The sequence below is a fragment of the Astyanax mexicanus genome, chromosome 9, assembly GCF_023375975.1.
Source record: "Astyanax mexicanus isolate ESR-SI-001 chromosome 9, AstMex3_surface, whole genome shotgun sequence".
In the NCBI taxonomy this organism is placed as follows: Eukaryota; Metazoa; Chordata; class Actinopteri; order Characiformes; family Acestrorhamphidae; genus Astyanax; species Astyanax mexicanus.
In genome coordinates, this window is record NC_064416.1 from 3911109 (window position 1) to 3938174 (window position 27066).

General features: G+C 39.2%; 1 long non-coding RNA gene across 3 annotated transcripts; it reads left to right on the plus strand.

Annotated features, from left to right (window-relative positions):
* Window positions 1-24068: 24068 nt before the first annotated feature.
* Window positions 24069-26562, plus strand: LOC125804630 (uncharacterized). Of its 3 annotated transcripts, none has more exons than XR_007440785.1 (4): window positions 24069-24169; window positions 25052-25135; window positions 26018-26059; window positions 26438-26562. It is a non-coding gene; the product is annotated as an uncharacterized LOC125804630 (long non-coding RNA). The 3 variants fall into 3 exon arrangements; XR_007440786.1 differs by lacking the exon at window positions 24069-24169 and adding an exon at window positions 24437-24463; XR_007440787.1 differs by lacking the exon at window positions 26018-26059 and having other exon boundaries at window positions 25052-25093.
* Window positions 26563-27066: the final 504 nt, after the last annotated feature.

A 27066-nucleotide genomic window follows, 5' to 3' on the forward strand; every position in this document is an offset into this window, starting at 1 on the left:
TATGTGTGGAAAGTGTGTGTAAGGGCCACTTACTGCCACTCACACTTACACACACACACACACACACACACACACCAATACATACAGCCACTCCACTAATAACTATGTGTGGCCGATACTCAGCCCATCTAGAGGAATGACATGCTGTCATGTCGTATTAGATGCACGGTTGGCTCTGCTGCCAGCACCTTTAAGTGGCGTGTGGACCATGATTGAGTTTAGATAACCTTAAAGACTGAGCCAGATTTATGTATAGACAGAGATACTATGCTTATAACTACAGTGCATCTCAAAAAATATATAGAAAATTGTTGAAAAGTTAAAATGTGAAACTACAGCCAATAAAAACCCAAAAATCAGTGTATCAGAAAATTAGAATATTATATAAGACCAATTGGTACTTTTGGCAGTGTGGGCAGTGTGCCAAGTCCTGCTGGAAAATGAAATCCGCATCTCTAAAAAAGTTATCCGCAGAGGGAAGCTGTAAGATATGAAGTGCTGTAAGATTTTGTGGGAAAACAAAACTGCACTGACTTTAGACTTGATAATAAAACACAGTGGATCAACACCAGCAGATGACAGACATGTCTCTCCAAACCATCACTGATCATCAGTAAAGTTTACATTTCATTTAAAGTAAATTAAGAGATCAGAGTCTGGAGGAAGAGTGGAGAGACACACAGTCCAAACTGCTCGAGGTCTAGTGTGAAGTTTCCACCAATCAGTGATGGTTTGGAGAGTCATGTTGTCTGCCCAAACTTGTTCATTGGCTGGTTCATGGTCTATTCTATTATGATGGACAACAGCTCTCAAATAGTGTTATGCGCAACGAAACATTTACGAGTAAAGAAAATACATGATGTCCATTGTAATGGATGCAGGGTCTGAAAAGGTTAAAATATATATATATATATATATATATATATATATATATATATATATATAGTATATTGTAAAAAAAAGAAAAAATCATATATTGATTTTAAAAAAGGGGGTGATTTTTAGCAAACAGCTAATTAGTTAACAGCTTACTGCCAGTGAGTAGCAACAAAAATAAACTGAGCTTAGGTAATAGATTTTTTTTAAAATGTGACATTTCCGAAGTCTTTGTCTGTAGTAAACAGAGGTGGAAAAGGTACTGAAAAATTGTAATTAAGTAAAAGTACCTTTACTTTGCTAAAATTCTACTCAAGTAAAAGTAAAAGTACCCATCTAAAAATCTACTCGAGTAAAAGTAAAAAAGTACAACAAATAATATATAAAATAATTATTAAATTAAATAGGTTGCTAAGGCATTGCTATAGTAGATCACTTAAAAATGATGAGTTTCTTTGATTTTACCAAGGAGCACCAGGAGTGTAAAGCATAAATTTTTCCAGTTAAAAGCAGTGTGTAAAACTAGTGGAGGAGAACATGACGCCAAGATGCATGAAAAAAAAACTGTGATAAAAAACAAAACAGTGTTATTCCACCAAATATTGATTTCTATTAAAAAAACAAATTGAGGTCTGAAAGCTCTGCATTTTTTGGTTATTTCAGGCATTTCTCATTTTCTGCAGATAAATATTGTCTGTAGTTTATAGAATAAAACAACCATGTTCATTTTACTCAAACATAAACCTATAAATATTATGATGAAAGTAATTAAAGTAACCAGCCGCTGCTCACACTCACGATACACACTCTTAAGAACACATATTGCAGATTTTATTAATATTTGAGCACCGCTGCACACACTTCGGCTCAGGCTGGTGATTGATGCGTGAGAAGTTTTATAGAACATAATCACATTAGCATCTAAATGAAATTCCTCCGCCGGATCTCATAATGGGGAGGTTTTATTTGCATTTGCCATATTTCAGTTCAGCCCCTTCAACAGTTCCGGCTCATTATGGTCTGCTGTGTGTGTTTGATCCTGTTTATAAAGGCAGGTTACCTATTTAACCTCGACAGAAAGGTGAGAACATTGCATTCGCACTTTTCAACTTTTAAAAGATTAGTTTAGATTCTTAATTTACAATATTCTCCCGTAATTTAGCTGTAGTCGATGAACCGAGACATGTTTAAGGGTTGGAGATTAGTTGCTTAGCTTTGCAACTCTTTCTGTTTTTTCTCCTGCCCTCTTCGACTCAAACTACAATTCCCACAATCCCCTGTTCCTTGAGAACTGTCACATGCTCCAAATGAGCCAATTATAATCTTTTTGTGTTTTTTTTCCTGCACAGCTTCCCCTGAGTGCTGATTCACTTCACCTGTGCGTGAAGTGACTTCACCAGTTTCGATCCTGACTTTATCACTATTTGGTGTTTCATTTTAGTTTGAACGTTTTTTTAGTTTAATTTTAACTTTTTGATTTTCCAGTTTTGATTTTCCACCACACACACAAGATAAAAAAAAAACTGGTGGATCCACCGGATAAACTACCCAACACTGAGAAAAAGACTCCACAAAATTGGTGAAAAGAAAGATTAAATCTGAATTAGTTGGAAATGTATATACACTGCTCAAAAAAATAAAGGGAACACTCAAATAACACAATATAACTCCAAGTAAATCAAACTTCTGTGAAATTAAACTGTCCACTTAGGAAGCAACACTGATTGACAATCAATTTCACCTGCTGTTGTGCAAATGGAATAGACAACAGGTGGAAATTATTGGCAATTAGCAAGACACACTCAATAAAGGAGTGGTTCTGCAGGTGGGGACCACAGACCACTTCTCAGAACCTATGCTGTCTGGCTGATGTTTTGGTCAGTTTTGAATGTTGGTGGTGCTTTCACACTCGTGGTAGCATGAGACGGACTCTACAACCCACACAAGTGGCTCAGGTAGTGCAGCTCATCCAGGATGGCACATCAATGCGAGCTGTGGCAAGAAGGTTTGCTGTGTCTGTCAGCGTAGTGTCCAGAGGCTGGAGGCGCTACCAGGGGACAGGCCAGTACACCAGGAGACGTGGAGGAGGCCGTAGGAGGGCAACAACCCAGCAGCAGGACCGCTACCTCCGCCTTTGTGCAAGAAGGAACAGGAGGAGCACTGCCAGAGCCCTGCAAAATGACCTCCAGCAGGCCACAAATGTGCATGTGTCTGCACAAACGGTTAGAAACCGACTCCATGAGGATGGTATGAGGGCCCGACGTCCACAGATGGGGGTTGTGCTCACAGCCCAACACCGTGCAGGACGCTTGGCATTTGCCAGAGAACACCAGGATTGGCAAATTCGCCACTGGCGCCTTGTGCTCTTCACAGATGAAAGCAGGTTCACACTGAGCACATGACAGACGTGACAGAGTCTGGAGACGCCGTGGAGAGCGGTCTGCTGCCTGCAACATCCTTCAGCATGACCGGTTTGGCAGTGGGTCAGTAATGGTGTGGGGTGGCATTTCTTTGGAGGGCCGCACAGCCCTCCATGTGCTCACCAGAGGTAGCCTGACTGCCATTAGGTACCGAGATGAGATCCTCAGACCCCTTGTGAGACCATATGCTGGTGCGGTTGGCCCTGGGTTCCTCCTAATGCAGGACAATGCTAGACCTCATGTGGCTGGAGTGTGTCAGCAGTTCCTGCAAGATGAAGGCATTGAAGCTATGGACTGGCCCTCCCGTTCCCCAGACCTGAATCCGATTGAGCACATCTGGGACATCATGTCTCGCTCCATCCACCAACGTCACGTTGCACCACAGACTGTCCAGGAGTTGGCGGATGCTTTAGTCCAGGTCTGGGAGGAGATCCCTCAGGAGACCATCCGCCACCTCATCAGGAGCATGCCCAGGCGTTGTAGGGAGGTCATACAGGCACGTGGAGGCCACACACAATACTGAGCCTCATTTTGACTTGTTTTAAGGACATTACATTAAAGTTGGATCAGCCTGTAGTGTGTTTTTTCACTTTAATTTTGTGTGTGGCTCCAAATCCAGGCCTCCATTGGTTAATAAATTTGATTTCCATTGATGATTTTTGTGTGATTTTGTTGTCAGCACATTCAACTTTGTACAGAACAAAGTATTCAATGAGAATATTTCATTCATTCAGATCTAGGATGTGTTATTTGAGTGTTCCCTTTATTTTTTTGAGCAGTGTATATATATATATATATATATATATATATATATATATATATATATATATATATATATATATTTAAAATTATTAAAATATATATAAAAATATATTTTGTATTCTTATCCCAAATTACTTACATTCGTAACACTTTACAATAGGGGTCACTGTTATCAGTAACTTACTATACTAATAAACATTGTTAAATGGTTAAGTAATGTTTTAACACTTTAGCAACCACCGTAGCAACACCTTAGAAACCATCTAAAAACCATATAGCAACACCTTGGCAACCACCTGGCAACACCTTAGCAACCACCTAGCAACCACTTAGCAACACCATAGCAAGAACTACAGACACCATAGCAACATCTAACAACCACCTAGTAACCGCTTAGCAACACCTTAGCATTTACCTAGCATCCGCCAAAGCATCACAGTAGCAACCACCATAGACACCATAGCAACATCTAGCAACCACCTAGCAACACCTTATCAACCACCCAGCAACAACTGAGCAGCATCATAGCAACTACCACGGACATCATAGCAACATCTAGCAACCACCTAGCAACACCTTAATATCCATAAGGCAACCACTGAGCAACACCATAGCAACCACCACAGACACAAGCTCAACATCTAGCAACCACTTAGCAATACCTTGGCAACCACCCAGCAACTGCTTAGTAATACTATGGCAACCAGCCATGACCTGCAGTCACACTCTCAGTTTCTGCAGGAACTGCAATCTAGTTGTAAAGTGTGACATTTATATTTAAATCATTTAAATATATAAAAAAACCACAACGCTTGTCTTTAGTGATCAGCTCTGTTTCTGATTCTATTGAAAAATTCTATTTTTCACCAAACAAATCAGTTAAAAAAATAGAAAACATCTGATATCATCTGCTGAGGAGAAGCAGAAGTCGATACACGTCGACAGAAATCAGACTCAGCCGTCAGCAACCACTTGGAAACAACATAGCAACCACCACGGACACCATAGCAACGCGTCTACAGACATCAGACCCAGCCGTCGTTAGACTCGTCCTCAGTGTTCAGTCAGAGCTTTATTCTGTACTGAGAATGAAGAGATGAACAGAGTCGTCTGAGTGAAGAGGTGGAGGACGAGTGAAATCAGCATCATCCATCAGCTTTACTGAAATACCGCTCTATTTCTCATGCATTCCTCTATTATTTCACGCTGTATTACTGTGTGAAAGCGAGACGAGCTGGGCTGAGGGAGGTTACGGGCTGAGACTCTCCCGCTGGGTGTTCTGCTGGTTAATAAAATCACAGGACAAAACAGTCCTGATCAATTTCACTGAGTCATTCAGTCACGAGTCATTCTTAAAGGAGCAGATTTTACTCTAAACTCTGCTTTTCTGCTTTATTATACACATTTATCCCTAACAAAAACCTACAACCATCTTTATTTTTGCATCAGCTTTTTGAAGGCAGACCCCATTGCAACAGGGCAAGCAAACCAAGCAAGACAACGACTCCAACTGGTAATGAATTGAATGCATTGACAAACTGTGTGAGACCCTCTATAAATTCTGTAAGGATTAATGCAGGAAAGTACAGCAACACTGTTATCAGAAGTGACCTCCTCCCACTGGCTGCTGACAGTAGCAAGAGAGGTAGAACTTCAGCAAACATGAAGCAATGGAGTTATCTATCAGCAAATGCCAGAAAAGAAAGTAGGGAGAGGAAGAGAGAGACAAACAAGATAATTCACACTGGATAAATAACGTCTACCTGGATAAATGCTGTAATTTTGCAGCAGGTAGGCTAGCAACAACATATATGGGTAATGATTGTTGTGTTACGCCCTCGCTATGTTTCCCTGTGTTTTCCCCGTTTCCTAGTGTGTTTCTCCAGTAGTTTTCCGTCACGTGTGTGTAATTTGTAGCTCCGCCCCTCGTTACCTGTCTCGCCAGGTGTTCATTGTTTCATGTTAGTATATATAGTACCTTTTGTCTATGTTTATCCATTGGTCTTTGCACCTTCCCATGTTGTCTGTCTCGGCTCGTTATTGCTATTGTTTTGCCACGTCACGTTATTGCTCATTCCATGTTCTTGTATTTACACGCTCTTGTTTATTTCTAGTCACGTTTATTTCCTGTCGGTTTCTTGTTTATTTCTTATACATATTCACGTATTTATCCCTGTATATATCCCTAGCTCTGTTTTGTTATTATCTGTTTAGCGTTACTCTTTGTTTGATTATGTATATAGATATTCTCGTTATTTCCCTGTTTATCTGTTTGTCTCTGTTATTTATTAAATCCTTTGTTCTTACCCGCTTATATGTCCGCCTCCCGTCTGCTCTGCCTCTGCTCCAGCGTTACATGTTGTAGCTACCTGCATTTCAGTCAATGCTTATAACAAACTAGTTGGTTGGCCCTGGTTAAAGGAGCAATATTATATCAGACCTTAGTGCTTGTCTTTCTTTTTTCTTCCTTTTCTATTTCTTTTTTTGCTTTTTCGTGGCTGTCTCGTCTCCACCCTAGCTCCGCCCTGTCATCAGTGTTCACACCTGTTTCTGATTAGTTACCTAGACCCCTCCTCATTATCTACCCCAGGTGTTTCTTGTTTCCCTGGTTCTGCAAATTCCCCATGTTTCCTGCTTTGTTTGTCCTACTGTAGTTCTGGGGTGCGTTTCCCAATAATGGAAGATCTTATCGCTTTACAACTTTAGGAACGAAGTAACTATCTGCACTGGAAAGACACCACCAGTGCAAACATTAGCGTAATTTACATACATTTACTCACTTCCAGTGTTGATCCACTGTGTTTTCCCACAAAATCTTATAGCACTTCGTATCTTAGAGCTTCCCTCTGCTGATAACAACTTTTATGGAGATGCAGATTTCATTTTCCAGCAGGACTTGGCACACTGCCCACACTGCGTACCAAAAGTACCAATTGGTCTTTTATTTAATATTCAAATTTTTCTGGGTTTTTTGGGTTTTCATTGGCTGTAAGCCAAAATCATCAACAATAAAAGAAATAAACTCTTAAAATAGATCACTCTGTTTGTAATACAATGATTTTCAATGAAATTCTTATATTTTATGATTTAAGAATTTGTACCAGCATTAAAACGAGCAGACCTGATTGGACCAGCACTGTTACTTGGCTGTTTCTGCCTGGTTGAATTATTCAGCTGGGAGGTGGAGGACCCCGGGCAGCGGCGGTTTGTTAAAAATTGCCCTCCGAACAGCACTGTGTCGTTTTCTACCTGAATGGGTACATCACTTCCTGTGTTGGAGCTCGCTCAGGCGTGGGCTCCAGTCTCCTGACCGCCCTGACCCTCCACCCCCCCACCCCCCCCCCCTCACGGTCCCGAGCCCCCGGCCAGCACACTTCACTGACCATTAGCCACGGCCTCTTAAAGGTGGGCATTACTGCAGACAAAGCACCTTCAGTGTTCAGCTGGAAAAAAGCGTCTAACTGCATTCTCTGAATCATAAAAGCCCAGGAAACACATCAAAAAGGAAAAGGAAGGTTGTGAAGGCTGTTTCCTCCCATTATTTTAATTCTTAGGCATCAAAACGTAGTATGTAGAATTTGTTTAGAATTATTATGTAGATGTATTAATTACATAGCTGTAACAAATGACCTAGAAGTGCAGATTTTATACGTTTTTAAGTTCTATTAGGGGTGTATATCGCCATATCGTATCGTACACGATAATATCGTCAGCATTTTTTAATATGGTGAACGATATTCTACCCTGAAACATAGTGCCGTATCACCCACCCCTAATTATCACATCAGGGTTCTACTTTTTTTACTGTTTTTATCAATTCAGAAAAATTCACACTGTTCTCCTCATTTCCCGTTATATATCTACTAGACAGATTATATCTGTCCAGTATCATTTATTATACTTTAATCCTGGATATATGGAGATATTTGGAGGGGTGCATTATTATTAGTATCATGACATCATTAGTATCATGGATCATTGATTTCTACGGTTACAAATCTGATAAAATTGTTGTATTTTTTAATATCTTAATTAGGGATGTGTCATATCATGCCTTATCATATGCAATAATAAAATTATATAAAAAATATTTTGTTGCAGTAGTGTATTCTTGAAATATATATATATATATTTTTTAAAAAATAGTGTTTTGTCATATCGCCAAGAATATCGTTATCGCGAAAATACCATGAAATATCGTGATATTATTTTAGTGCCATATCGCCCACCCCTATGTTCTATAATATACAGCTCTGGAAAAAATAAGAAAACACTTAAAATTTATTTTTTATTTTACCAAATTAAAAACCTCTGGAATATAATCAAGAGGAAGATGGATGATCACAAACCATCAAACCACCAAACTGAACTGCTTGAATTTTTGCACCAGGAGTAAAGCAGCATAAAGTTATCCAAAAGCAGTGTGTAAGACTGGTGGAGGAGGAGAACATGATGCCAAGATGCATGAAAACTGTGATTAAAAACCAGGTTTATTCCACCAAATATTGATTTCTGATCTCTTAAAACTTGTGTTCTTTGCATTATCTGAAATGTCTGAAAACATTTTCTGTAAATAAATGCTCTAAATGAGAATATTTTTATTTGGAATTTGGGAGAAATGTTTTCTTTAGTTTATAGAATAAAACAACAATGTTCATTTTACTTAAACATAAACCAATAAATAGCAAAATCTGAGAAACTGATTCAGAAACTGAAGTGCTCTCTTAATTTTTCTATTTTTTTCCAGAGCTGTATATTTTTATATTTAAGATTTTATTCCACATTATTTTAAAGTTTTATAATATAACATAAAAACAGTCACGTTCAAATAATGTCAGTGTGAAAGTAAAAAAATGTCTAAAATAATAATCAAGAAAGACAGAAAGAAAGAAATAATAATAAATAAAGTGGAGGACACTTTATTAAAGGTCTGACCAGCTTGATCAGGTCAGGCTGTCCTAACAAATTCAGCAGAACACAAGATGTGTGAAGTTTGGTTTTAGGCAGGCTTGTTTTGCAAAAAGCAAAAAACGCTCTTAATTGATATTTTATTCCATGTTTTTGACGTTTAATGATGTTGGGAAATCAGTGCCCTCTCAAAGCTGTTTACTGGATGGATGTTATTATTAAATTTTTGATAATAACCTCTGAATAATAAGCTGTAATAACTGCATTAACTCTCCGGCTCCTGCAGTTCAGGGGGTTCAGATGCCGCTCTGCCGAGTGTGAGGAGATTTATAACAGCAGCTGCAATATTTTCAAAGAAAACGCAGAAAAATACAAGAAAACCAAGGACACGAACCCTCCCTATATATACTGATCATCAGTAAATTTTACATTTCATTTAAAGTAAATCAAGGGAGCAGAGTCTGGAGGAAGAGTGGAGAGACACACAGTCCAAACTGCTCGAGGTCTAGTGTGAAGTTTCCACCAATCAGTGATGGTTTGGAGAGACATGTCTGTCATCTGCTGGTGTTGATCCACTGTGTTTTATTATCAAGTCTAAAGTCAGTGCAGTTTTGTTTTCCCACAAAATCTTACAGCACTTCATATCTTACAGCTTCCCTCTGCTGCTGACAACTTTTATGGAGATGTGGATTTCATTTTCCAGCAGGACTTGGCACACTGCCCACACTGCTAAAAGTACCAGTTGGTCTTATATAATATTCTAATTTTCTGAGACACTGATTTTTGCAATGCAATGGACTGAAAGACCACTTCAGTTTCTGAATCAGATTTTCTGATTTTGCTATTTATAGGTTTATGTTTGAGTAAAATGAACATTGTTGTTTTATTCTATAAACTACCAGTGATGGTATAGTTACTTTGAAAAAGTAATCCGATTACTGATTACTGATTACTCCTTTAAAAAGTAACTTAGTTAACTAAGTTACTTTACAAGTTACTTTATTAGTTACTTTCAGCAGCTGCAGACACCACCTCCCGCCGCACTAACATAAACATTATAACCAGTTTTGCCAATACTCCCTTTATTGGAAAATGCATTTTTAACAGCAACAATTTATCTCTATTAATTTGAACTATTTCCTAAAAAAATACGTTTTTTTTAATAAAAATAAAAAAATGTACTTAACAAAAATATATTTTTTTATAAAAAAATAAAATATGGTCTTTCTTGATTTTACTAAACATAAATACTTGTTTTTATAAAAAATATATAAAATAAAGAAAGTCTTTCTTGACCTGACATATTTAACACTGTAAAACTGAACATTGAACCTGTTGTTCTCTGCAGGACAGCAAGGAGTGGTTTTATAAAACAGAACCGTGTATATGGTCTAGACCAGGGATCACATATATGCAGACTGCGGTCCGGGTCCGGACCCAGACGTTGTCCAATACGGACCCATACCGGACCCATCTACTGAGAAGGATTTAATTCTGACAGTGTTCATTTAAAGCACAGGAACTTTTCTTGTCTTTACGGTATTGTGCGCTCTGCCCCACAGTGAACTTCCAATCACGTGTGGTGTAAAATCTTTAAATGCTCTCCTCTGCCAATCAAATTTTTGGCAGACCTGGCTAGTGAATTGGGACGCGGCCGCAAAAAAAAAACGCCTTTATAAAGAGACGAAAACGGGCGGAAACTAAAGACACGCCGAGCGCGAGAGAGAGAGACAGGGGAGAAAGCGAGACGCGTGTGATTGGGGAAGAGCGGAGGGGGAATGGTTAAGGGAGTGGTGTGTGTGTGTGTGTGTGTGTGTGTGTGTGGTGGAGAGAGAGAGAGAGTAACGCACAGTGACTTAAATAAGTAACTTTAATCTGATTACTGGATTGGAAATAGTAACGCGTTAGATTACTCGTTACTGAAAAAAAGGGTCAGATTAGAGTAACGCGTTACTGACATCACTGTAAACTACAGACAACATTTCTCCCAAATTCCAAATAAAAATATTCTCATTTAGAGCATTTATTTACAGAAAATGAGAAATGGCTGAAATAACAAAAAAAGATGCAGAGCTTTCAGACCTCAAATAATGCAAAGAAAACAAGTTCATATTCATAAAGTTTTAAGAGTTCAGAATCAATCAATATTTGGTGGAATAATCCTGGTTTTTGATCACAGTTTTTAAGAGAATTAGTTCATGCATTTTGCACATTTCTCTGATTTTGCTATTTATAGGTTTATTCTCTGATTTAACTATTTATAGAAACATTTCTTTCATTCTATAAACTACTTTTTCCCAAATTTCAAATAAAATATCGTCATTTAGAGCATTTATTTGCAGAAAATGAGAAATGACTAAAATAATAAAGATGTTCATATTAATAAAGTTTTAAATGTTCAGAAATCAATATTTGGTGGAATAACCCTGGTTTTTAATCACAGTTTTTATGCATCTTGGCATCATGTTCTCCTCCACCAGTCTTACACACTGCTTTTGGATAACTTTATGCTGCTTTACTCCTGGTGCAAAAAATCATTGGATTTTTTGAGGACTCTAATTTTGGTAATCAGATAGTTTTGTGTAACCCAAACCAAAACCAAAAAAGTAGTTTGGACAGTGGACATTTGTTACAAACTGGAGATGCTTTACCCATCTTTACTTCCTTCTTTTGTACCAAATCATGATTACAATCACCTGTTGACAACACCTGTTTGAAATCACATACCGTGTTTTTCGCACTATAAGGTGTACTTAAAATCCTTGAAAGGGTGAAAGATAGCAATAAGCATCACAACGCACCTTGCGCAGGGTGTACAGTAGAGCCAGTAATCTTTAACAGTCTTTTATATACAGTATGCTCTATAGCATCTGAGAACTGAGAGATATTTTCTATGCTAACGTTGCTAAGCGATAACACACCAAAAGGACCAGCATGGGTGGAAGATCTCAGTTGGGTTGAAGGCTCTCAGCTGGACAGGCTGGGCTGAAGCTGAGATAAATCCATGGTGATTATTGTCCCCGCCGCCTCGGCGTGGACCGGGTCTTTGTGGTTCCGCCGGAGGGGACGGAGCTGACCTTCAGACCTGTTTGTTCAACATCTGGACCCTCGTGGTTCATGACGCATCGCCCAGCTGGTCCATGTGCTCCGAGTGCTTCTGATCCGTGATGGGTTACTGCTGATATATAACCTGAGGTTGTTAGAATAAAATATTAAACTAAAATAAAAAAGATAACTAATATTAAAAAAGAGAAATTCTGCCTTAATCTATTTTCTACCAAGGTCAGACACTTATCTGATATATGGCTACATCACTTTAATGAGAACAGTAAGTACTGGATTCATTTACTACATCTTCTTTCCTGGAAAATCAGCAATGAGCAATATTATATAGTGATATAAACAGAGATGTTGACTACATTAAATCAATTAAAAATAGCAACCACCAAAACAAAATAGCTCTTTATAACGAGCAAAGATTACTGGGCTCAATTTTCGTTAACTTTACTCAAATATATATGCAATGTTTCTACAAAATTCTGAACAAAATAAACACACACAACATTGGGCTGTACTTGCGGTTTAAATTAAGCTCAAAAATTACTACACACCTCTCTGTGTAAGTAACTACAGGTTTAAATAGGATCTCCGGTGGATTTTGCATTTTACAGAGACTCTAAGACTAGGTCAGTGGCTGAACTGCACTTATCAGGGCATTATTGAACATGTCGTAAAGTAACATATGACATTGCAAAGACTGTTATTAGTGTAAAAATATCTTGTTTTTAAAACGTTTCTAACTGTTCTAACATCTTACTGCCTCGCAGTGCTGTTAGCCAATCAGAGGCGATATGTTTGCATTTATAAATATTCATGAGCAACAGCTGAAATCCTATCGTTCTTCCCTGCCCCACTCCTCCACTGGACTAAAACAGTGTTACTTTGTAGAATGTAGAATGTAAAACATATTCTGGTTTTTAACACTTTTTAATTTATTTAATAATAAAAAACACTGAATTTTTAACTGAATCACAGTCCAGTCAATTTGCAGTGTGAAAACACTTTTCTAGACAGTTTAACCTCTTTTATCAGTCGGTGCGCTAAAATTCTTAAAATTCAAATGCTGTTTAAGTCAATAATGGCCCCACCCACCTCCCACAGGCAGAGCTGAAGCCGGGCAGTGATGCCGTCTCATCAGACAGGAGTTAACAGCGCTAGGAACAGCATGCAGTTCATTCCTGTGTTATTTGTGCGAATAACACATCAGTGTTTATATACTTTACCCAGTAACTCAGAGCTAAGAAACAAATGGTTAGAATTAGTCTATGGAGGAACAACACCACCAGCCAAGTACAATTGAGATAGATAGGTGTGTGTATAAAACAGTTCTGTTTACACTAGTTAAAAGTAAAAATCCACCCGGTTACTTTCTGGACCTGGACTACCCACCTCTGTGTGTAAGTAACTACAGGTTTAAATAGGATCTCCGGTGGATTTGGTGTTTTACTCTGAGAGACTCTAAGACTAGGTCAGTGGCTGAACTGCACTTAGCAGGGCATTATTACACATGTTGTAAAGTAACATATGGCATTGTAAACCTCACAGTTAAACACTAGATGAAGAAAAAGAACCTGTGTGTTTCCAGGACTTTGGCTCTGAGTCTCTCACAGGTGTGAAAACACCTTTAGTTCTGTCAATCAGGTACAGTCATCTGAAAAAGTCTGGGCACCCCTATTAATCTTAATCGTTTGATATATCTAATAACTGATGGACACAGTAATGTTTCAGGATTGAAATGAGGTTTATTGTATTAACAGAAAATGTGCAATATGCATTAAACAAAATTTGATCGGTGCAAAAGTATGGGCACCCTTATCATTTTATTGATTTGAATACTCCTACAGGATACAAAAAGTTGTCTCAGGTTTAATCTCTGAAACAACTTTTTGTATCCTTCCCCTGAACAGCTATTTTGAACAATCTTTGTTTTTAGATCATTTGAGAGTTGTTTTGATGAGCCCATGATGCCACTCTTCAGAGCAGATTCAAATAGGAGAACAACTTGCAATTGGCCACCTTAAATACCTTTTCTCATGATTGGATACACCTGGCTATGAAGTTCAAAGCTCAATGAGGTTACCAAACCAATTCTGTGCTTCAGTAAGTCAGTAAAAAGTAGTTAGTAGTATTCAAATCAATAAAATGATAAGGGTGCTTATACTTTTGCACCGGTCAAATTTTGGTTTTAATGCATATTGCACATTTTCTGTGAGTACAATAAACCTCATTTCAATCCTGAAATATTACTGTGTCCATCAGTTATTAGATATATCAAACTGAAATGGCTGTTCCAAACACACAAATATTTAGAACTAAAAATGATTAAGATTAATAGGGGTGCCCAAACTTTTTCATATGGCTGTAAATTGAGTGTGCTGCTTTTATATCAGTCAGTGCGCCAAAATTCTTAAAAATCAAATGCTGTTGAATTCAGTTAATTCCTAGAGATAAAATAATTAAAACAAACCTCTTTTATATTCCTGAACGATCTGGTCGCGCGTTTCTTAGCAGCAGTTTGTGTGGCAGTATCTCATCTCAATCACCAGTTCAGACTTGATTAAAGCCGCTCTGCTCTATTGTTGCTTTATTCTCGGCAGAACCAAAGCGCTGATAAAGAGAGAGAGAGAGAGGTCTCTGAGCTCAGCGCTGAATAAATTCACACGCCTTTTCATTCTCTGGATAATAGCCGTGTTTTCAGAATTAGATAATAAGCCGACAGGGTCTGCTTTCTCTATTGTTTTAGGTTTAACACAGGAACCAATCACCAAAAAGCACCTTTTTATATGTTAACTTCAAAGCCGGCGCGAGCTGAGACTGCCTGTCACTTTCTCTCAATTTAGCTCAATTTTTAATTGAAAGTACTGAAGGTTGTAAAACATTATTTTTTTGAGAAATGGAATTGCTGCTGTACTGTATATTTAAAATTGAACTTTATTAACGTCAGATAGGAGATAACTAACAGAGCTAGGAACAGCATGCAGTTCATTCCTGTGTTATTTGTGCAAATAACACATCAGTGTTTATATACTTTACCCAGTAATTCAGAGCTAAGAAACAAATGGTTAGAATTAGTCTATGGAGGAAAAACAACACCAGCCAAGTACAATAGAGATAGGTAGGTGTTTAGATGTTTAGAACAGTTCTGTTTACACTAGTTAAAAGTAAAAATCCACCCCGGGGTTTTGTTCCAACTTACTTTCTGGGCCTGGACTGCCCCATCTGTGTGTGTAAGTATCTATAGGTTTAAATAGGATCTCCGGTGGATTTGGTGTTTTACTCTGAGAGACTCTAAGACTAGATCAGTGGCTGAACTGCACTTAGCAGGGCATTATTACACATGTTGTAAAGTAACATATAACATTGCAAAGACTGTTATTAGTGTCAAATGTTTTTATTTTAAGATGTTTTAACTGTTGCCCATCTCTCAGCCTCACAGTGCTAATCAGAGGCAATATGTTTGCATGTATAAATATTCATGAGCCGAAATCTGTTTCTCGCTGCCCACTCCTCCACCGGACTAAATCAGCGTTATACCGGATCACTGGAAAACACTATACTAGAGACACAACTATACAATTTAACATGAATGAAAAATGTTGGAATGAGATCTTAAGACTAAGTTTGAGATCTTTTCTCTTAGTTTATCTTCCGCAGTGTGCTGGTAAAGACTTTCTGAGGCCGGCTGGGTTTATTAGGGCTGTTGCCTGATTCAACCCTGTAAGCTGCTATAAGAACAGGATCCCTGAAAGAAACATGAGGCTGTTTGTTGGCTCTAATGAATCAAGCACACTCTTTTATACACACTGGTGTATGTGTGTGTGTGTGTGTGTGTGTGTTGAGATGACCCAGTACACTCTGTCATAGAGGATTATGGCTTTAGCCTGTTTCCCCCTCTTTCTCTATAACCCCCTTCCTGCTTTCCTGCCCGACACAGCGGAGTGACCACCTGTCCTCACCGAGAGCCAGCAGGAGGGAGCAGGACTGTCCTGATCCTGAAACCAGAGAATTACAGTAGAAGATCACAATGCTTAAACCATTATTACACACTGCACAGTGTTTATTATGTTCCACATGTAACAATAGGGAATTCAGGAAAATCAGTAATTATACAGTTCTGAAAAAAATTAGACTGAATCCGTTTCTCTGATTTTGCTATTTATAGGTTTATGTTTGAGTAAAATGAACATTGTTGTTTTATTCTATAAACTACAGACAACATTTCTCCCAAATTCCAAATACAAATATTTTAGTCATTTAGAGCATTTATTTACAGAAAAAGAGAAATGGCTGAAATAACAAAAAAGAGTTTTCAGACCTCAAATAATGCAAAGAAAACAAGTTCATATTCATAAAGTTTTAAGAGTTCAGAAATAATCAATATTTGGTGGAATAACCCTGGTTTTTAATCAGTTTTCATGCATCTTGGCATCATGTTCTCCTCCACCAGTCTTACACACTGCTTTTGGATAACTTTATGCCATTGTTACATCACAATAAGGAAACCTGCATGGAACCATCCTGGCTCCACCCCTAACCTGTCAACCTCCAACCGAGCTCCTCCCACTAGATCAGTTGTAGAAGAAACACCTTTTCAGTGTGTTTGTTGAGAACCTCAGACAGTACACTGCAGGATTAGACAGCAGACTTCATCTGAGGGAGGAATCTGTATCTCTCTCTTTCTCTGTCTGTATCTCTCTCTCAGTATCTCTCTCTCTCTCTGTATCTCTCTTTCAATCTATCTCTTAATAAGGAAACCTGATTAGAACCACCCTAGCTCTACCCACACCAGAGCCCCACCCACTAGATCAGTTAAAGAGGAAACACCATTTTGCTCTGCTGGTTTAGAACCTCAGACTCTACACAGCAGGATTAGCCAGCAGACTTTGTCGGAGGGAGGAATCTGTATCTTTCTCTCTAACCTCTCACCCATCAACCCTCACAAGAGCTCCACCCACTAGATCAGTTGAAGAAGAAACACCCTTTTGTTCATTATAGTCTGCTGGTTGAGAATCTCAGAGAGTACACAGCAGGATTAAGCAACAGATTTCATTTGAGAGAGGAATCTGTATCTCTCTCTCTCTCTCTCTCTCTCTCTCTCTCTCTCTCGCTGTATCTCTCTCTCAATAAGGAAACCTGCATAGAACCACCCTGGATTCACCTTCACCCATCAACCTCAAACAGTACACAGCAGGATTAGCCAGCAGACTTTGTTGGAGGGAGGAATCTGTATCTCTCTTTAACTCTCTCTCTCTGTATCTCTCTGTCTGAGGGAGGGATCTGTACCTACTCTCTGTAACAAATCACCTCTGTGCAACAGAGGAAACGTATGCTCTTTCTTTCCTGGGGCGGTCCTGATGAGTGCCAGTTTCACCATCATTAAATTTTTTAATGGTCTTTTTTGCTGTGACTGCACTCGAGGATGCTTCTGAAGTTCTTGAAAGGTTGCGGATTGAATTACCTTAATTTTTTCTTAAAGTATTTTTTTCTTTATTTAGTTGAGTAGTTGAGTACTCTACCTCTCCACTACTTTTCAGCTGATGCTCTCAAACACATTAAGAGACAACAAATTCAAGTAATTATTTCTTGATGAGTTCAGCACAGCTGTTAACTGAAAGCCGGAATTCCAGGTGATTCTACCTCATAAAACTGACTGAGAAAATCCAGCAGAGGTGTGATGTTTTCTTCATAGTTTGGATGACTTTAGTACTGTATGAGCCGTGAGAACATGAAGCATGATGTAGCATGCTCTGTACGTCTTCTGGGAGAAGATTTAAAGAAGTAAAGACTTTAAACAGAGTTTTAAATGAGAGTTATTGAACTTTTGATACATGGTGGACCAGAAGCCCACAGAGAAGAGTGGAATAAAAACTGTCTACGTTCTCCTGCTCTCCTCCGGGGCTCAGATATTATTGGACTTTAACAAACAGTGAAACAGAAGCGGCTGCTTGCTTTATTATATTCTCTTCTGTCAGCGCTTTCTCCAGTTACTGCTGCTCTACTGTATCGCTCTGCATTTAGCCGCAGCTGCCAGACACCTCCTTCCCCACTTCCCCACTTCCCCACTTCCCTGCAGACACTTCTCCGGAGAACAGGTTCAGTTACTGTACTTTTGGATATGTGGAGCTATTAGAATCAGTTTGCTGCTCTATTGAAAGCTGAAATATGTCCTAAACCAGGTGATTATGATGTTATTAGTGATAAACTCATCATTAAAAATATAGTAGCTGGGCCAGTAGTCTGGAAACATGGTCAGCACTAATATCTTGGGCCTTATTTTATCGATTTATAGGCGAGCCGTCAACCGCACACCGTGCAGCTCGATTTAGGTATGATTTAAAGATGTCTTTGCTGTCGTAATGACAGGAAAAGTACACCTTATGCTAACCATAAACTAGACGACTTAGAAAAGACTCCGAAAAGACTTTTTATAGACTAAAATCTGACACCCTTTCACATCTAAAGACTCGTCACACAGACTAATATTTAGCAAAGACTGGGGATTAATGACTGCAAATAGATTCTATCTGAGATTATTTCCCATCATGCTTCTGGTGGAGTTTACATACAATACATAATACATATTAAACTATAAACAATGTGTGTATTATCGATACTGTGATTTATATCAAAGATTCACAACATTTGTCCTAATCAAAAGTTTATTTTTCTGTCACACTGTTAGTTCTTGATATTTTTTAATAGAATACATTTTGTGTTCAACTCTGCCTATAAGCTTCCTTCTACAACCTTGTGTCATGTCCTGTCTGTTCTCTTGTCTGTATGTTCTCATGTGACCCGGCTCCTCTGTGTTTCATTCCCAGTGTTTTTCCACTCACCTGTGTTCTTCTGTAACTCCGCCCCTTCGTCCCAGGTGTTTCCTGTTTCCTGTGTGTGTGCACCTCTATTTAAGGTCCGTGTTCCATTTCCCCGGGGTCGATCCTTGTACGTTTACCGTCTGTCAGTGCTCTATGTGTTCCCCAGTTTCCTCAGTCCTGTTTTCAGTTTATTCCATGTGCATTTTGTATTTGTTTTCTTTAATAAATCTTTTTTTGTTTGCATTTGCGTCCGCCTCGGCGTCCTCCCTGCACCCGCACCTGACACCTTGTTTCACTGCTTTACATTTGCCTTGGTTTTTAGATAGAATTAATGTTAATTAATGTAATAAAGAACATCATTCTTGCAAAATCTGTATTTATTAAAATTGTTTGTATTAAAAATAACACTACACAATAAGACAACATAGTGCAAGATAAAATAACTTTAAATATAATTACTTAAATTGCTACCTGTGATTAAAATAATGTACACATTAAATTAAGAACCATATGAGGCATATTAACTGCAAAATGTGTTCTTTTTAAATACCGGCCGGCATAAGATTTTGCACCGATTATGGATCTTGCAGGTAGAGCCTAGATCGGGCTGAAAATATCCAGCCCGGCCCGCCCCATAGACTGCCCGAGCCTGAACTAAACCCCACATTAAAAGTGAGCTTTAAATGAGGCTGTTTAAATGAGCAAAATCTGTTCAGAATGATGTTACTCAACGTTGCAACACTGAAGAAGCATAGACCTATTATTTAATAAAAGTATTTATTAAGAACAATGTAAAAAATAATCCACAGACCCAAACATTGGTGAATTAGGCTACAAGAATGATGTCTGAATGACTTTCCTCTAATCTAATATATCAATATGACAATAATTTAACATGGTTTAAAAATAGAAAATACATTCTTAATGTACATTTTTTTAAATTGAGCTTATAGCCCGGTCAGGGTTAAAAGTTAACAATCTGCACCTTTTAGATAACTTCTCCGCTAAAGCTGCTGAGAAACTTTAATAAAACGCTACATTTCTGATGCAGTGTGTAAGACTGGTGGAGGAGAACCTGACGCCAAGATGCATAAAAACCAAAGATACCAAATACTGATTTCTGATTTTTCCTATTATTTAATAACAATGTTTATTAAGAACAATGTGAACAATAATCCACAGACCTAAACATCGATGAATTAGGCTACAAAAATGCTAATTTCCTCTAATCTAATATATCAATAATTTAACATAGTTCAAAAATAGAAAATTAATTCTTAATGTACATTTTTTTTATATAGAGCTTATAGCCTAATTGCATAAACACACACAAAACAAACAGTAATAAGGCTTTGCACTGCACAACACAGCACTGCAAGTCAGGTCATATGCTATATTTTTTAGTTGAAATGAGTTTAAAAGAATAATAAAAGTTGGTTTGTTTAAAAAATATTAAATATTACAATGTCATTTACTTAGTTATCATTTACTTTTTTTTTTTTTTTTTTTTTTACTTTTTTGGCCAGGCAGTGTAGTTCTTTTATGGCTTTGCTCTCAAGAATTATTCCCATTACAAATTGATGTCTGGTCAGGGTTAAAAGTTTAAAATCTGCACCTTTTAGATAACTTCTCTGCTTTCTTTAAAGCTCACCTTCCGTCGTTTTTCCTTTCATTTTAAAATGTCTAGTTGTGGTCTCTAGTATGAATGAATGACATGTGAGCCGTTTTTGTAAAAAAAAAGTGCTCAGGTGTCTCTGTATAGCTCTTTTTTAATGGACTGTTTTAGGGGTGTGTCCAAAATGACCGGATTCCAGCTTTGCTCATGAATATTCATACATGCAAACAGCATGCAAATATCTCTCCTCTGATTGGCTAGGAGCACTGCGACGCCCCTCCACCGCTCTGCCGCTCACTGCCTCCCACCTCCTAACTGATGAGCGGTGATGTTGCGTCGCTTCAGCTCCGCCTCTGGGAGTTTCTCGAGCCAAGGTGGGCTGGTCTGTGAGTTTCTGCCTACGTAGGCAGAAAGATCATTCAAAATTCACCCGTTTTTCGGAGGGGGGGAGGGGGGATTTCTTTGCTTAGCTCCTGCAGACAATGGGGGCTGCAAAACAGTTTAATGTGCAGGTGTACACATTCAACTCGGAGAGACCTACTGTATTCCACAAAAAACAAGAAAAATCGGATTTTCGCGGAAGGTGAGCTTTAATAATCTTCTTAAAAAGCTGCTGAGAAACTTTAATAAAAAGCTACATCACACTTTTATCCCCTCTGATAATTGTAATTTCTAAAGGTTCAAGAGAAAGCTGAGAACTCTGAGGCGAGTAGAGAGGAATCCTCAGCTCCAGTATGAAATCTCCTCTCGGGTGAAGCTTGTCAGAGCGGCGGCAGCATCTGTATCTGAGGTCCTTCTCCAAATTAAATATTATATATTTTATTATAAGCGCCTCACAGCGCAGATCCATCAGCCTGTTTTTACAGGGCATAAAAACTCAGCGTCTGCTTTTGAAGGCCGTGTTTAAGAGGCGGCCGACGCGCAGGACCGCTGCTCTCTCACAGATCAGAATCAGAACGATAGAGCAAAGGATTCTCTGCCAGACATAAAAGACTAAGAGACGGCTTTGAAGAAGCGTAGCGTAACAATGATGAGTCAAACCGAGCCCTCGCTTTCTCTCTCTCTCTCAGATGCTGCGGCGTGAAGAGAAATATTGACTGAATCCATTCTTTTAAAATTCCTGCCGGAGTTAAATACGACTGTTCACCACCAACCATTAAAGAGTTCAGATTTAATAAGAATTTCAGCCACTTCAAACCCCATCTGCTTTCAGCTGGGCTGAGTGACAGGTCCGTATGGTAGCGTAGCGTTTACAGCTTTATTGATAATTATAATAATTATATTTAATACAGACAAACTTTCACCACTTTATTAGAAAACCCTCCCTTGTACAGGGGTTGGAGAATAAAACTGAAACACCTGGTTTTAGAGCACAATAATTGATTGTGGTGACGGACAGTTCTGGTGGAAACAGGAGAGTTGAGGTGCACATTGAATTCTGCGTGATTTGATCAGCCGTGGTTTTATGTTTTTTGGATACAATCCGGGTTAGCACCCGAACATCCCTTTCAGACAGCTTCCTCTTACAGCGTCCACAGTTAATCCTGTTGGATGTGGTTGGTCCTTCTTGGTGGTATCTCGCTGACATTACCCTGGATACCGTGGCTCTTGATGCATCACAAAGACTTGCTGTCTTGGTCACAGATGCTCCAGCAAGACGTGCACCAACAATTTGTCCTCTTTTGAACTCTGGTATGTCACCCATAATGTTGTGTGCATTGCAATATTTAGAGCAGAACTGTGCTCTTACCCTGCTAATTGAACCTTCACACTCTGCTCTTACTGGTGCAATAATGTGCAATTAATGAAGATTAACCACCAGGCTGCTCCAATTTAGCCATGAAACCTCCCACACTAAAATGATGAAAGGTGTTTCAGTTTCATTGTCCAACCCCTGTAGCACCACTGTGGGGACTAAATAGACCCAGACTTTTTAATATGATATATTTGTTCATTTCTCCTAGCTAATTGGTAACACTTCCTATGAACGCTGTATTCATTCAGAATGTATTATAAATGCATATATAATAATGCATTATATGACATGCATAACGCCTGTTATATATGACTGTAATTAGCCTGTATCATGACTCATACTTACTTACAGCGGCATTCATAGCACAATATATAATAATAATTCAAGTATACAAGTGTTTATAAAGAAAGGGCTTATAATGCCTTATAATATCCATTCATAAGAACATTGTACAATGTAGTGTTGTAATGCACAATAACACAGATTTGGTATATTTTGATATAATGCATTATCATATGCAGGTTTGATTTCTCAAATTAAGGTTTTGTATAAGTGCTTAACACATTATAAAGCCTTACATACAGTCATTACTATCAAGACTTATAGTGAGGAATAATACAATTTACTTCATGTTTAAAAAGCATATGAAAATTCACTTCATTTAAAGTCAGTAATGACTGTATAATGACTGCTTTCCCACAAAATCTTACAGCACTTCATGCTTCCCTCTACTGACAACGTTTATGGAGATGCGGATTTCATTTTCCAGCAGGATTTGGTACACTGCCCACACTGACAAAAGTACCAATTGGTCTTATATAATATTGTAATGTTCTGAGACACAGATATTTTTTTAATTGTCTGTAAGCCATAATCATCAGCAATAAAGGAAATAAACGCTTAACATAGATCACTCTGTGTTTAATACATCTATATAATATATGAGTTTCACATTTTGAGCTGAATTACTGAAATAAAATTATATTATGATTTTTTTTTTAAGAGTGATGCTGGTATGTATGGTATGAGTCACAGCAGTGTAATACTCACTGTATTACAGCACAGTTATTCACTGCTGCCAGCCAATCAATTACACCGATCTCTACATCAGTGACAAGCGTACAATTACCATAAAGTATAATAATATTTCAGTATTAAATCACTGCTTTCACTACATTTCTTACATTTTTGAGTCATTTTCAGTAAATGTTCTCGGTAAAAGTCATGCACTGTAGAATTAGAATAAAATTATTTACATTAACACCATGTAATCTGCTTTCTTATTACAGAAACACTCTGGTTCCACAGTGCCCATGCAGTTTAAATAAGGTCAAATTTGTCAAATTGTACCTTGTCTTAGAGTTTTATGGGTCATAAATAAATAAAAATAATGGCAGGAAAAATTAAGTGAACTCTTTGGAATTTCGTTGTTATCTGCATAAACCTGGTGGTGTTATCCACTGCGCCATATCAACCACCAGTCTCGAAAATAAAACGTTTAGGTTGAAACCTAAATTTAAATTAATTAAATAATTTTAAATAAATTTGGTAAAGGCTTATAAGTAATATTAATTCATAAAATTGCCTCTGATTTATTTAATATTAGAGTGAAATGCCTTAAAATTTGAGTAAATTTCAGGCGGAAATTGGTTAAATTAGGCTTGGAGCTTAAGAGGTTAAAGAGTAGGGGTGGTACGAGATCTCGTGAGATTAAAATGTGACAATATTTACCGTCAAAAAACAGTAGGTGAGCTCCGCGGTACAGTTAAAAAGCACCGTGCGACAGTAGGTGAACTCTGCGGTACAGTTAAAAAGCACCGTGCGACAGTAGGTGAACTCTGCGGTACAGTTAAAAAGCACCGTGCGACAGTAGGTGAACTCTGCGGTACAGTTAAAAAGCTCCGCGCGACAGTAGGTGAGCTCCGCGGTACAGTTAAAAAGCACTGCGCGACAGTAGGTAAACTCTGCAGTACAGTTAAAAAGCTCTGCGCGACAGTAGGTGAGCTCCGCGGTACAGTTAAAAAGCACTGCGCGACAGTAGGTGAGCTCTGCAGTACAGTTAAAAAGCTCTGTGCGACAGTTGGTGAGCTCTGCAGTACAGTTAAAAAGCTCTGTGCGACAGTAGATGAACTCTGCAGTACAGTTAAAAAGCTCTGCGCGACAGTAGCTGAGCTCTGCAGTACAGTTAAAAAGCTCTGTGCGACAGTAGATGAACTCTGCAGTACAGTTAAAAAGCTCTGCGCGACAGTAGGTGAGCTCTGCAGTACAGTTAAAAAGCTTCGCGAGACAGTAGGTGAGCTCTGTGGTACAGTTAAAAGGCTCCGCGCGACAGTAGGTGAGCTCTGCGGTACAGTTAAAAAGCTCCGCGCGACAGTAGGTGAGCTCCGCGGTACACTTAAAAAGCTCCGCGCGACAGTAGGTGATCTCCGCGGTACAGTTAAAAAGCACCGTGCGACAGTAGGTGAACTCTGCAGTACAGTTAAAAAGCTCTGTGCGACAGTAGGTGAGCTCCGCGGTACAGTTAAAAAGCACTGCGCGACAGTAGGTGAGCTCTGCAGTATAGTTAAAAAGCTCTGTCCGACAGTAGGTGAGCTCTGCAGTACAGTTAAAAAGCTCTGTGCGACAGTAGATGAACTCTGCAGTACAGTTAAAAAGCTCTGTGCGACAGTAGGTGAGCTCCGCGGTACAGTTAAAAAGCACTGCGCGACAGTAGGTGAGCTCTGCAGTATAGTTAAAAAGCTCTGTCCGACAGTAGGTGAGCTCTGCAGTACAGTTAAAAAGCTTCGTGCGACAGTAGGTGATCTCCGCGGTACAGTTCAAAGGCTCCGCGCGACAGTAGGTGAGCTCTGCGGTACAGTTAAAAAGCTCTGCGCGACAGTAGGTGAGCTCTGCGGTACAGTTAAAAAGCTCTGCGTGACAGTAGGTGATCTCTGCGGTACAGTTAAAAAGCTCAGCGCGACAGTAGGTGAACTCCGCGAGACAGTTAAAAAGCTCCGTGCAACAGTAGGTGAGCTCCTCGGTACAGTTAAAAAGCTCAGCGCAACTGTAGGTGAGCTCCGCGGTACAGTTAAAAAGCTCAGCGCGACAGTAGGTGAGCTCCGTGGTACAGTTAAAAAGCACTGTGCGACAGTAGGTGAACTCTGCAGTACAGTTAAAAAGCACCGTGCGACAGTAGGTGAACTCTGCAGTACAGTTAAAAAGCTCTGCGTGACAGTAGCTGAGCTCTGCAGTACAGTTAAAAAGCTCAGCGCGACAGTAGGTGATCTCCGCGGTACAGTTAAAAAGCTCCGCGCGACAGTAGGTGAACTCTGCAGTACAGTTAAAAAGCACCGTGCGACAGTAGGTGAACTCTGCAGTACAGTTAAAAAGCTCTGTGCGACAGAAGGTGAGCTCTGCAGTACAGTTAAAAAGCTCTGCGTGACAGTAGCTGAGCTCTGCAGTACAGTTAAAAAGCTCTGTGCGACAGTAGATGAGCTCTGCAGTACAGTTAAAAAGCTCTGTGCGACAGTAGATGAGCTCTGCAGTACAGTTAAAAAGCTCTGTGCGACAGTAGATGAGCTCTGCAGTACAGTTAAAAAGCTTCGCGCGACAGTAGGTGAGCTCCGCGGTACAGTTAAAAGGCTCCCCGCGACAGTAGGTGAGCTCTGTGGTACAGTTAAAAAGCTCCGCTCGACAGTAGGTGAGCTCTGCGGTACAGTTAAAAAGCTCTGCGCGAAAGTAGGTGATCTCCGCGGTACACTTAAAAAGCTCCGCGTGACAGTAGGTGATCTCCGCGGTACAGTTAAAAAGCACCGCGCGACAGTAGGTGAGCTCCGCGGTACAGTTAAAAAGCTCTGTGCGACAGCAGGTGATCTCCGCGGTACAGTTAAAAAGCACCGTGCGACAGTAGGTGAGCTCTGCGGTACAGTTAAAAAGCTCTGTGCGACAGTAGGTGAACTCCGCGGTACAGTTAAAAAGCTCTGTGCGACAGCAGGTGATCTCCGCGGTACAGTTAAAAAGCTCTGTGCGACAGTAGGTGAACTCTGCAGTACAGTTAAAAAGCACCGTGCGACAGTAGGTGAACTCTGCAGTACAGTTAAAAAGCTCTGTGCGACAGTAGGTGAGCTCCGCGGTACAGTTAAAAAGCTCCGCGCGACAGTAGGTGAGCTCCGCGGTACAGTTAAAAAGCACCGTGCGACAGTAGGTGAACTCCGCGGTACAGTTAAAAAGCACCGTGCGACAGTAGGTGAGCTCCGCGGTACAGTTAAAAAGCTCCGCGCGACAGTAGGTGAGCTCCGCGGTACAGTTAAAAAGCTCTGCGCGACAGTAGGTGAGCTCCGCGGTACAGTTAAAAAGCTCTGCGCGACAGTAGCATTTATTGTGCCAAAGATTCACAGCCCTAGTAAATACTGTAAGTAAATCCTACACGTGACTGATTCATAGGCAGGTGTACTAATCCCTTAGCTCTGTACTGTATTTAAAAACATGTTCTGTCTTTGTTTGCACTTCAAGCATAGTCTTAATATGACTGGTTATGGTTTGCATTTATTGTTTGCACTATAAAAGTTTTATTTTTTATTTTTTATTCTTATTTCTATTTCTTATAGAATAAATGTGTGAGAGAAACCAGTCGGTTAAGTGTGTGTTATATGATTTTGTCAAATAAAACTCTAGTTTTCAAGCCATTTTTCAATTTTATTTATAAATCTTGTCTCGTCTCGTGATATTAGTGTCTCGTCACACCCCTATTAAAGAGGGTTAAATAATGTTAAGTGTTAACGTTAAGTGCTACAACAACACAGCACTGTGCTGTTCCTCTAAATCACAATACTTTACTTTCTTTTTTAAAACTTTCTCAGGAGTCTGGTTCCGGTG